At 44.3% G+C, this 12,451-nt stretch overlaps 1 protein-coding gene across 1 annotated transcript in view; it reads left to right on the forward strand.

Annotated features, from left to right (window-relative positions):
* Nucleotides 1–12,451, forward strand: part of UBE2V2 (ubiquitin conjugating enzyme E2 V2) — a 57,058-nt gene that overhangs the window by 102 nt on the left and 44,505 nt on the right.

Genomic DNA, 12,451 nt, shown 5'->3' on the forward strand with positions numbered 1-12,451 from the left:
GCTGGCGGCCGAGCGCTGACCGTGCGGGAGAAGCCCGAGTGCGCTGTCTCGAATGCCGCGCTCTCCGCGGAGCGTAGCCTGGGACCGGGTGGGACCGGCGCCGAGGCCCCCGGCGGCCGTCGGGTTGGCGGGTCGTGCTCGCGCGTCGGCCGCGCGCCGGCGGGCTGGGGGCGGGGTGGCTCCCGCGCGGGCGCACCCGTAGGGTGCGGCGGGCGCGGGTCCGAATTGTAGGCTGAAGGCTCTACGGGAGGGAGGCGAGGAGGCCCAAGGTGGGCGGGTGTCAACCTCCGGCACCGAAGATGGGTCAGGCCAAGAGGTGACCTGGATCAGAGTAGGGGTCCCATTCTCTTGGACTCTCCTTGACCTCGGTTGGGGAGGAGAGGACGGTTGCTCCTTAAGAGAGAGAGGATCGTTCTTACCTGACTGAATACGTGTTATCTTTTTATTATGTATGAGGAAACTGCAGTGCAAACAAAATAAAAGACCAGAGCAAGATGAAAGCTAATTGAAGAACAAGTGGTTTCTTAGATAAGCTGTTCAACTCCTCTTTCCTGCTGAATACAATGTTTGGTTTCCTGTGAGCACACAAGTATTAACGTTGGGGTTTTAGACATTAGACCATTCCAAAAATGTTGAAAATGTTAAGTTTTACTTTACATTTAAAAATGTTAACATGTATGATCTGCCTTTTTCTTCTTCTTTTTTTTTTTTTTTTTGAGTCAGAGGCTCACCCTATTGCCCAGGCAGGAATGCAGTGGTGTGATCTCGGCTCACTGCGATCTCCACCTCCCAGGTTCAAGCGATTCTCCTGCCTCAGCCTCCCAAGTAGCCGGGATTACAGGCGCGTGCCACCACGCCAGGCTAATTTTTGTATTTTTAGTAGAGAGGAGGTTTCGCCATATTGACCAGGCTGGTCTGGAACTCCTGACCTCAGGTGATCCACCCACCTGGGCCTCCCAGAGTGCTGGAATTACAGGCATGAGCCACCGCGCTCGGCCTGATCTGCCTTTTTCTAGACTTCATTGAAACTGGATTATAGAACAGTGTGATTTAATAGTTCATGTCATCATTGCATAATAAAATGAGTTTTCAAATCTGTATGTACTGAAATGGAAGGCTTCGAATATATGTTGTAATTGTTACTTTAATAACTCAGGATACATTCTTCATACATTTTAATTAGGTAGTGTCTTTTACATCTTTATTACATATAGGTGTCATAGGTTTTAAGATCTTTAGCAGTTCTAGTGTTGGGATAGTATATATACTTGGGTCAGAGCTAACTAGTAAGGCAAGGATTATTTTTAAAGTGGAATTTTAGTGTTACGACTTTACTGTGCTTGCTGAAATCTAATCTATGTGCTCGTTAACGGGGCCATATCTTTTTAACAGTTGTGCTTAGAACCTCATAGATTTTTGAAAATTTAGTAATAAAATAATGCATTTTAATTTAATACTTTTCATTTTCATTTTGTGGATTGCATTATTAAACACAATTTTTTCATAACACTGTACGTATGAGTGAATGTTAATATTTTGAAAAGACCAAAGGTTACCTGATATTAATGGCAAATATTTTTTGTTAATCACTTTTAGTTGTTTTGGAAATTGAATATAAATTATAAAGATTACTGATAAATTATTAGCATATTGTACATAGGGAGTCTTTTTTTTTTTAATTATTTTTATTTTTTTGAGATGGAGTCTTGCTGTGTTGCCCAGGCTGGAGTGCAGTGGCATGATCTTGGCTCACTGCACCCTCCTCATCTCAGGTGATCTGCCTGCCTTAGCTTCCCAAAGTGCTGGATTACAGGGGTGAGTCATTGTTCCCGTCTACTAGTTTTTTTTTTTTTTTTTTTGAGACGGAGTCTTGCTCTGTCACCCAGGCTGGAGTGCAGTGGTGGGATCTCGACTCACTGCAACCTCCGTCTCATGGGCTCAAGTGATTCTTCTGCCTCAGCCTCCCAAGTAGCTGGGACTACAGGCGTGTGCCACCATGCCCAGCTAATTTTTTGTATGTTTAGTAGAGACAGGGTTTCACCATGTTGGTCAGGATGGTCTTGATCTCTTGACCTTGTGATCCAGCCTCCCAAAGTGCTGGGATTGCAGGTGTGAGCCACCGCGCCTGGGTTTGTTTTTTTTGTTTTGTTTTGTTTTGTTTTTTTTTTGAGACAGAGTCTTGCTTCTTCGCCCAGGCTGTAGTGCAATGGTGTGATCTTGGCTCATTGCAACCTCCACCTCCCTGGTTCAAGTAATTCCCCTGCCTCAGCCTCCCGAGTAGCTGGGATTACAGGCGCACGCCACCACGCCCAGCAAATTTTTTTGTATTATTATTATTATTTTTTTAGTAGAGATGGGGTTTCATCATGTTGGGCAGACTGGTCTCAAAATCCTGACCTCAGGTGATCTGCCCACCTCGGCCTCCCAAAGTGCTGGGATTATAAGGTGTGAGCCATCGTGCCCAGCCTACTAATTAGTTTTAATTTTACTATTAGCTATACTTTTGTTTGCTTTTTGGTAACATGGGAAGTAAATAGTACCTGTGTATTTGTGAAAGCAGCATGATACAGCTTAAAATTTAAAATTAGATGAGCTACATGGATGTGATGCTCGTGTTTGTTTGAGATGGAGTTTCGCCTTGTTGCTCAGGCTGGAGTGTAATGGTGTGATCTCGGCTGACTGCAACCTCTTCCTCCTGGGTTTAAGCAATTCTCCTGCCTCAGCATTCTGAGTAGCTGGGATTACAGGCATGCACCACCACGCCCAGCTAATTTATTGTATATATATTTTTTAGTATATACGGGGTTTCACCATGTTGGCCAGGCTGGTCTGAAACTGTTAACCTCAGGTAATCCATCCGCCCTGGCCTCCCAAAGGGCTGGGATTACAGGCATGAACCACTGAGCCTGGTCTAATACACGTATTTTTTATTTAAGCCAAAGTATCTCGATAACAGTTGTTTAAGAGGCCAAAAAGAAAAAGCCCTGACAAATGTGTTTTGATCTTGAGTTCAGTGTGCATCATATACCTTAGCTCCTTTAACCCTTTTACTGGAAGAGAATTTTGGAAGGAAAAAACTTTTAATTTGAGACTTTTTGAGATGGAGTCTCGCTCTGTTGCCCAGGCTGGAATGCAGTGGCGTGTGATCATGGCTCACTGCAGCCTTGACCTGCTGGAGTCAGGTTATCCTCCTACCTCAGCCTCCCAAGTAGCTGGGAACACAGGCACACATTGCCACACCTGGCTAATTTTTTAAATTATTTCTAGAGACAGGGTCTCCATATGTTATCCAGACTAGTCCGAACTGTGGGACTCAAGTGATCCTCCTGCCCTGGCCTGAGGTTAGGATTACAGGTTTGAGCCACTGTGCATGGCCAGAAACATTTTTGGCCATACCATCTGGTCTTTTTATTTTGCGATGAGAAAACTGAGGCTCAAACAAGTAAAAGGCTATGTATAGGTGGTTATTAGTATGGGCAAGATTAGAATCCAGGTCTTTTACCCTCAGTCTGATGCGCTGTCCATTATGAAGAACTCTGAATTTGGAATATTTGTCAGAACATGAATCTTAATTACTCCCTTTCACACTTCCCTTTGTAGCACAGTCCTTGTTTCAGACTCATATGCTGCTTGTGGATGAAGGGGGAACGTAGCCCTCACCAGCTAGGTTATCCATTTCCAAGAGACAGAGTCACCCATGGAATTCAAGAGTATTTCACAGAACAAAGGTTAAGAAGCTACTTTTGGCCGGGCGCGGTGGCTCAAGCCTGTAATCCCAGCACTTTGGGAGGCCGAGACAGGCGGATCACGAGGTCAGGAGATCGAGACCGTCCTGGCGAACACGGTGAAACCCTGTCTCTACTAAAAAATACAAAAAAAAAAAAACTAGCCGGGCGCCGTGGCGGGCGCCTGTAGTCCCAACTACTCGGGAGGCTGAGGCAGGAGAATGGCGTGAACCCGGGAGGCGGAGCTTGCAGTGAGCTGAGATTCGGCCATTGCACTCCAGCCTGGGCGGCAGAGCGAGACTCCATCTCAAAAAAAAAAAAAAAAAAAAAAGAAGCTACTTTTGCCAATAGAAATCTGATACTGTTTTGTACTCATGAGTCAAAATTTTATTAGATTCCAACATTAATAATAACAATTAGTTTAGATAGAAAAGTATGCAGGCCGGGTGGGGTGGCTCACATCTGTAATCCCAGCACTTTGGGAGTTCAGGGCGGGCAGATCACCTGAGGTCGGGAGGTCGAGACCAGCCTGACCAACATGGAGAAACCCTGTCTCTACTAAAAATACAGAATTATCCGGGCGTGGTGGCACATACCTGTAATTCCAGCTACTCAGAAGGCTGAGGCAGGAGAATCGTTTGAACCTGGGAGGCGGAGTTGTGAGCCGAGATCGTGCCGTTGCATTCCAGCCTGGGTAAGAAGAGTGACACTCCATCTCAAAAAAAAAAAGAAAAAAATGTATGTGCAGTAGTTTTAAAAAAACACAATAGTTTTAGTTTTACGGAAAAGTTGTGAAGATAGTACAGAAAGTTTCCATGCACCTCACATTCAGTTTTCCTTGTTAATTTCCTTTTTTTTTTTCTCTTGAGATGGAGTCTTCCTCTGTCGCCCAGGCTGGAGTGCAGTGGCGTGATGTGGGCTCACTGCAACCTCTTCCTCCTGGGTTCAAACGGTTCTCCTGCCTCAGCTTCCTGTGTAGCTGGGATTACAGGCGTGCACCATCATGCCTGGATAATTTTTTGTGTCTTTAGTAGAGACAGGGTTTCACCACGTTGGCCAGGCTGGTCTCAAACTCCTGGCCTTGTGATCCACCCACCTCAGCCTCCCAAAGTGCTGGGATCACAGGCATGAGCCACCGCATCCGTATTCCCTGTTAATTTCTTACATTGGTATGGTACACTATTAAGGAACCAATATTGACACATTTATTATTAACTAAGGTTCAGATTTCCTTGGTTTTTCTTTAATGTACTTTTGCTGTCCCAGGACTTCATCCAGGATACCACGTTACATTGTAACATGAAATGTTTTATATTTATCACTTAGGTAATATTAGTGGTATAGTGAAGCTCTAGTCTCTTTGACTGTAGATGCCTGGAAAATGTCTTTGAGTAATGAGAAACTCAGAAAAAATTGATTAAAGAATATGTTTTCTGCTACGTAGGCAGAAAACAAAACCAAAATATAACCTACTAATTGCCTTCTTCAGAAGTGGGTAGCATTGTATATACTGGAAGAACTAGTTTAGCAGTGGTCTGAGTTCCCTGCTGCCCCTGACAGACTACCGTGCCACCATGGGCATGTCAGTTAATCACTAAACATTGCTTTTCTCATCCCATCTGTGAAAAGATTGGACAACATGATCTTGTTTTCCTTTTCTTTAGATGAAGGTGCTTGGATATGGACAGAACATGGGTGTGGTAATAGAAGAGAATTACATAGTTTAAATCGTAATCTAGAACTTGGGAACTAAACAGTAGAAGAGCTGAACTATGGTAGTCTAGTGTATTTCCCTCTCGAGGCTTCCATAACTGGCCTGGTTGATTTTTTCTAGGTCATTTGGGAGCCTGAATTCTCTTGATAAACATGCTTTTGATAATATGGTACAACCTCACTGTACAGTCTTTTGAACAGCAGTTTGCAGAGGTAAAAATGGCCGTGCAAAAAACTCAAAGCAATCTTAATAATTGGGAAAATTATGGTTATTCTGAGACCTTCAAAAATGTCAAAACATTAAGAACGTTCCCTGTTTAGAAATGTGCAGGAAAATGAAAACAATAAAATTAATATTTAGTATGTCGTAATTTAAAGTATCAGATATTAAGAATTAAAATGTTTTATTTCGTTAAAAAAAGCTTGTTGGCTGGGCGCAGTGGCTCACGCCTGTAATCCCAGCACTTTGGGAGGCCAAGATGGGTTGTTCACAAGGTCAGGAGATCGAGACCATCCTGGCTAACACGGTGAAATTCCGTCTCTACCCAAAATACAAAAAATTAGCTGGGCGTGGTGGCAGGCTCCTGTAGTCCTAGCTACTCAGGAGGCTGAGGCAGTAGAATGGTGTGAACCCGGAGGCGGAGCTTGCAGTGAGCCGAGATGGCCCCACTGCACTCCAGCCTAGGCGACAGAGCGAGACTGCATCTTAAAAAAAAAAAAAAAGCTTGTCGAGTAGCTTGAGACTAGGTGCAGTGGCTTCCATCTGTAGTCCCAGTGCTTTGGGAGGTCAAGGTGGGTGGATCACTTGAGCCTAGGAGTTTAAGACCAGCCTGGGCAAGATAACAAAATCCCATCTCTACAGAAAATACAAAAATTAGCTGGGTGTGGTGATGTGCACCTGCAGTCCCAGCTACTTGGGAGGCTGAGGTGGGGTATGGCTTGAGCCTGGGAGGTTGAGGCTGCAGTGAGCTGTGATCGTGTCACTGCACTCCTGCCTGGGCGACAGAGCAAGACACTGTGTCAAAAAAAAAAAAAAGTAGTTTGAACAATGCTTGCTAATGTTTTGAAAGACACTATATGTACATTGTAGAATGGTTAAATCTAGCTAAGTACCAAATACATTATCTTACGTAGTTATCATTTTTGTGGTGAGAATACTTAATATCTACTCAGTATTTTTCAGTAATACAGTATGTCCTTAACTAGTCACCATGCTATACAGTAGTGCTCTTGAACTTGTTCCTCCTGACTGTAATTATGTATCCTTTGTCTAATATCTTCCCAATCCCCACCCCCATAATCCTAACCATCCTAACCTCTGGTACGCCATCTCCTGTCTACTTCTGTGAGATCAACTTTGACTCCATATATGAGTGAGATAGTATGTATTTGTCTTTCTGTGCCTGTGTTATTTCACTTAACATAATGTTCTCCAGGTTCATCTATGTTGTTGCAAATGAGAGAATTTATTTCTTTTTTATGATTGAAATAGTATCCCACCGTGTACGTATAGCATATGTTCTTTATCCATTCGTCTGTGTGTGTGTTTTTTTTTTTTTTTTTGAGACGGAGTCTGACTCTGTCACCCAGGCTGGAGTGCAGTGGCACATTCTCAGCTCACTGCAGCCTCCATCTCCTGGGTTCAAGTAATTCTCCTGCCTCAGGCTCCCTAGTAGCTGGGATTACAGGTACCTGCCACCACGCCTGGCTGTTTTGTATTTTAGTAGAGATGGAGTTTCACCATGTTGGCCAGGTTGGTCTCAAACTCCTGACCTCAAGCAATCCACCTGCCTTGGCCTCCCAAAGTGCGGGGATTACAGGCGTGAGCCACCACGCTCAGCCTATTCATTTGTTGGTTGATGGATACTTAGGTTGATTCTATATCTTGCATATTTTGAGTAGTGCTGCAATAAAATGGGAGTGCAGACCTCTCTTTGACATACCGATTTTATTTTCTTTGGCTATATATGCAGTAGCAGGATTGCTGGATCATATGGTAGCTCTATTTTTAAGTTTTTGAGGAACCTCCATACTGTTCTTTCTCCATATGACTGTACTAATTCACATTCCCACCAACAGCGTGCTTAGATTATCCTTTATCACCACATACTCACCAACTCTTGTTATCTTTCATCTTTTTTTTTTTTTGAGATGGAATTTGGCTCTTGTTGCCCAGGCTGGAGTGCAATGACGTGATCTTGGCTCATTTCCGCCTCCTGGTTCAAGCAATTCTCCTGCCTCAGCCTCCCGAGTAGCTGGGATTACAGCCATGTGCCACCATGCCCAGTTAATTTTGTATTTTTAGTAGAGATGGGGTTTCTCCATGTTGGTCAGGCTGCTCTCGAACTCCCAACCTCAGGTGATCCGTCTGCCTTGGCCTCCCAAAGTGCTGGGATTACAGGTGTGAGCCGCTGTGCCTAGCCTTTTTTTTTTTTTTTTTAAATTGAGACAGAGTCTTGCTCTGTTGCCTAGGCTGGAGTGCAGTGGCGAGATGTCGGCTCACTGCAACACCCACCTCCAGGTTCAAGCGATTCTCCTGTCTTAGCCTCCCGAGTAGCTGGGATTACAGGCACCTGCCACCATGCCTGGCTAATTGTCTTTTTTTTTTTTTTTTTTTGAGACGCAGTCTCGCTCTGTCGCCCAGGCTGGAGTGCAGTGGCCGGATCTCAGCTCACTGCAAGCTCCGCCTCCTGGGTTTACGCTATTCTCCTGCCTCAGCCTCCCGAATAGCTGGGAGTACAGGTGCCCGCCACCTCACCCGGCTAGTTTTTTGTATTTTTTTTTTTTTTTAGTAGAGATGGTGTTTCACCGTGTTAGCCAGGATGGTCTCGATCTCCTGACCTTGTGATCTGCCCGACTCGGCCTCCCAAAGTGCTGAGATTACAGGCTTGAGCCACCGTGCCCGGCCAACCTGGCTAATTTTCATATTGTTAGGAGAGACATGGTTTCACCATGTTGGCCAGGCTCGGCTGATCTCAAACTCCTGACCTCAGGTGATCCACCCACCTTAGCCTCCCAGAGTGCTGGGATTACAGGCGTGAGCCACTGCGCTTGGCCTCATCTTTCATTCTTTTGATCATAGCCATCTTAATGGGAGTGAGGTGATATCTCATGTGGTTTTTTTTTTTTTTTTTTGCATTTCCTTGATGATCAGTGATGTTGAGAATTTTTTTCATATACCTCTTGGCCATTTGTATGTCTTTTGAGAAATGCCTATTCAGATTTTTTACCCATTTTTACATGGGGTTATTTTCTTGGTATTGAACTGAGTTCCTTATATATTTTGGTTATTAACCCCTTATCAGATGTATGGTTTGCAAGTGTGGTGAACCATTCTGTATGTTCTCTCTCTCTCTTTTTTTTTTTTTGGTGGAGTTTTGCTCTTGTTGCCCAGGCTGGAGTGCAGTGGCACTATCTCAGCTCACCACAAGCTCTGCCTCCTGGGTTCAAGGGATTATCCTGCCTCAGCCTCCTGAGTAGCTGGGATTACAGGCATATGCCACCATGCCCTGCTAATTTTGTGTTTTTAGTAGAGACGGAATTTATCCATGTTGGTCAGGCTGGTTGTAAACTCCTGACCTCAGTTGATTCGCCTGCCTCGGCCTCCCTAAGTACTAGGATTACAGGCGAGAGCCACCGCCCCTGGCCAGTTCTCTCTTTATTGTTTCCTTTGCTGTGCAGGAGATTTTTAGTTTTATGTGACGCAAATTGTCTGTTTTTGCTTTTGAGCGTGCTTTTGAGGTCATATCCTCCAAAAATCATTGCCCAGAACCAATGCCATTGACTTTTCTTCCTGTTTTCTAGTAGTTTCATAGATTGCCTTTTTTCTTTCTTTTTTCTTTTTTTTTTTTTCCTGAGACGGTCTCAACCTGTCACCTAGGCTGGAGTGCAGTGGTATAGCCACGGCTTGCTGCAGCCTCAACTTCCCAGGCTGTCACTTCAGCCTCCTGAGTAGCTGGGAGTACAGGTGCACGCCACCACACCTGGCTAATGTTTTGTAGTTTTAGTAGAGATGGGGTTTCGCCATGTTGGCCAGGCTGGTCTTGAACTCCTGACCTCAGGTGATCCACACGCCTTGGCCTCCCAAAGTGCTGGGATTACAGGCGTGAGCCACCACCATGCCCAGCTGCATGATGCCCAATTTTGCCACTTCTGTTCAATATAGTACTGGAAGTCCTAGAAAGAGCAGTAAGACAAAGAAATACAAGGCATCTTAATTGAAGAACAAGTTAAACTGTTCCTGTTTACAGAAGACATATGATGTCAGTGTTTATTGTTACAAACTTCTGTCTTAAAACTGCTTTTGCTGTATTCCATAGGTTTTGTATGCTGTGTTTCAGTTTTCATTTGTTTCAATAAACTTCGTAATTTGTTTTTTAATATTTTCATTGACGTATTGGTTGTTTAAGAGCATGTGTTTAACTTCCATGTTTTTGTGAATTTTCTGAAGATCTTCCTGTTAATGATTTCTAGTTTTATACCATTGTGGTCAGAAAAGATATTTGATATGATTTCCATCTTCTTAAATTTGTTAAGACTTATTTTGTGGCTTCACATATGATCTATCCTTGAGAATGTTCCATGTGCAGCTTAAAATAATGTATTATGCCACTGTTGGATGGTATGTTCTGTATATGTCTGTTAGGTCCATTTGTTCTGTAGTGTAGCTTAAGTCTCATATTACCTTGTTGACTTTCTGTCTGCATGCTCTGTGCATTGCTAATTGTGAGGTGTGAAAGTCTCCTACTTTTACTGTATTATAGCCTATCTTACCCTTCATATCTATTAATATTTGCTTTATAAATTTAGGTGCTTTGATGTTGGGTGCATGTATATTTACAATTGTTCTCTTGCTAAATTGACCCCTTTATTATTATATGATGACCTTCTTTATCTCTTTTTACAGTTTTTGATTTAAAAATCTATTTTATTGAGGGCCAGGTGTGGTGGCTCATGCCTGCAATCCCAGCACTTTGGGAGGCTGAGGCGGGCGGATAACTTGAGATCAGGAGTTCAAGACCAGCCTGGCCAACATGGCGAAATTCCATCTCTACTAAAAATACAAAAATTGGACCGGGAGCGGTGGCTCACACCGGTAATTCCAGCACTTTGGGAGGCCGAGACAGGTGGATCACAAGGTTGAGAGTTCAAGACCAGCCTGGCAAAATGGTGAAACCCCATCTCTACTAAAAGTCCAAAAATTAGCCAGGTATGGTGGCGGGTGCCTGTGACCCCAGCTACTTGGGAGACTGAAGCAGAGAATTGCTTGAACCCGGGAGGCAGAGGTTGCTGTGAGCCAAGATCATGCCACTGCACTCCAGCCTGAGTGACAGCACAACTGCTCAAAATGAAACGAAACAGAACAAACAAAAATTGGGCGTGGTGTCGGGCGCCTGTAGTCCCAGCTACTCAGGAGGCTGAGGCAGGAGAATCGCTTGAATCTGGGAGTTGGAGATTGCCGTGAGCCTTGATTGCGCCACTGCACTCCAGCCTGGGCAACAGAGCGAGATTCTGTTTCCCAAAAAACCCAGCAGGGCGCGGTGGCTCATGCTTGTAATCCCAGCACTTTGGGAGGCTGAGGCTGGCAGATCACAAGGTCAGGAGTTTGAGACCAGCCTAACCAACATGCTGAAGCCCTGTCTGTACTAAAAATACAAAAATTAGCCGGGCATGGTGGCACATGCCTGTAATCCCAGCTACTCAGGAGGCTGAGGCAGGAGAATCACGTGACCTGGGAGGCAGAAGTTGCAGTGAGCTGAGATTGCGCCACTGCACTCCAGCCTGGGTGACAGAGCTAGACTCCATCTCAAAAAAAAAATAACTAAATACAAATAAAATTAGCCAGGCATGGTGGCATATGCCTATAATTCCACTTGGTAGGCTAAGGCAGGATAATTGCTTGAACTCAGGAGGTGGAGGTTGCAGTGAGCCAAGATGCTGTGACTGTACTCCAACCAGGGCAGAGTGAGTGAGACTCTTTGTCTAAAAACAAAAACAAAAATGATTTTATCTGATATAAGTGAAGCAATTCTTGGGCTTTCTCTCTCTCTCTCTTTTTTTTTTTTTTTTTTTTTTTGAGACAGGGTCTCCCTCTCTAGGCTAGAGTGCAGTGGCGTGAACATGGCTCACTGCAGCCTTGAACTATTGAGATCAGTGATTTTCCTACCTCAGCCTCCTGTGTAGTTGACCACAGGTGCATGCCACTATGCCTTGCTAATTTTTTATATTTTTTGTGGAGATGGGGTCTCAAAGTGTTGCTCAGGATACTTTCAAACTCCTGGGCTCAAACAGTTCTCCCTACTTGACCTTTCAGAGTGCTGGGATTACAGGGTCTTGTTCTCTTTTGATTTCCATTTGCATGGCATATCTTTTTCCATTCCTTCACCTTCAGTCTACATATGTCCATACAGGTGAGGTGAGTCTCTTGTTGCAGCATATAGTTGGGTCTTGTTTTTTTTAACCATTTAGTCACTCTTTCTTCCTCTCTTACGGTCTTATTTGCTGGTTGATTTTCTCTGGTAGTATGTTTTTTTCCTCACTTTTTTTTTTTTTTTGGAGACAGTGTGTTGCTCTGACATGATCATAGCTCACTGTAACCTCCAACTCCTGGGCTCAAGCAATCTTCTTGCCTCAGCCTTGGGAGTAGCTAGGACTATAGGTGTGTGCCACCAAACCTGGCTAATTTTTTTTTTCCTGTAGATACGGGGTCTTGCCATGTTGCGCAAGCTGGTTTTGAACTCCTGGGCTGGAGCGATCCTCCTGCCTCAGCCTCCTGCGTAGCTAGGAATGCAGGCATGTGCCACCATGCCCAGCTATTTTTTTTTTTTTTTAATTTTTTGTAGAGACAGAGTCTTGCTGTATTGCCCAGGCCAGCTTTGAACTCCTGGCCTCAAGTGCTCCTCCCACCTTGGGCTCCAGAGCACTGGGGTTTCAGGCATGATCCACTCCGCTGGCTTGTTCCTTGCTTTTTATTTTTTATCTATTATACATATATATTTTTTAAGATGGAGTTT

This window comes from Macaca mulatta, chromosome 8 (assembly GCF_049350105.2).
Source record: "Macaca mulatta isolate MMU2019108-1 chromosome 8, T2T-MMU8v2.0, whole genome shotgun sequence".
Classification (NCBI taxonomy): Eukaryota; Metazoa; Chordata; class Mammalia; order Primates; family Cercopithecidae; genus Macaca; species Macaca mulatta.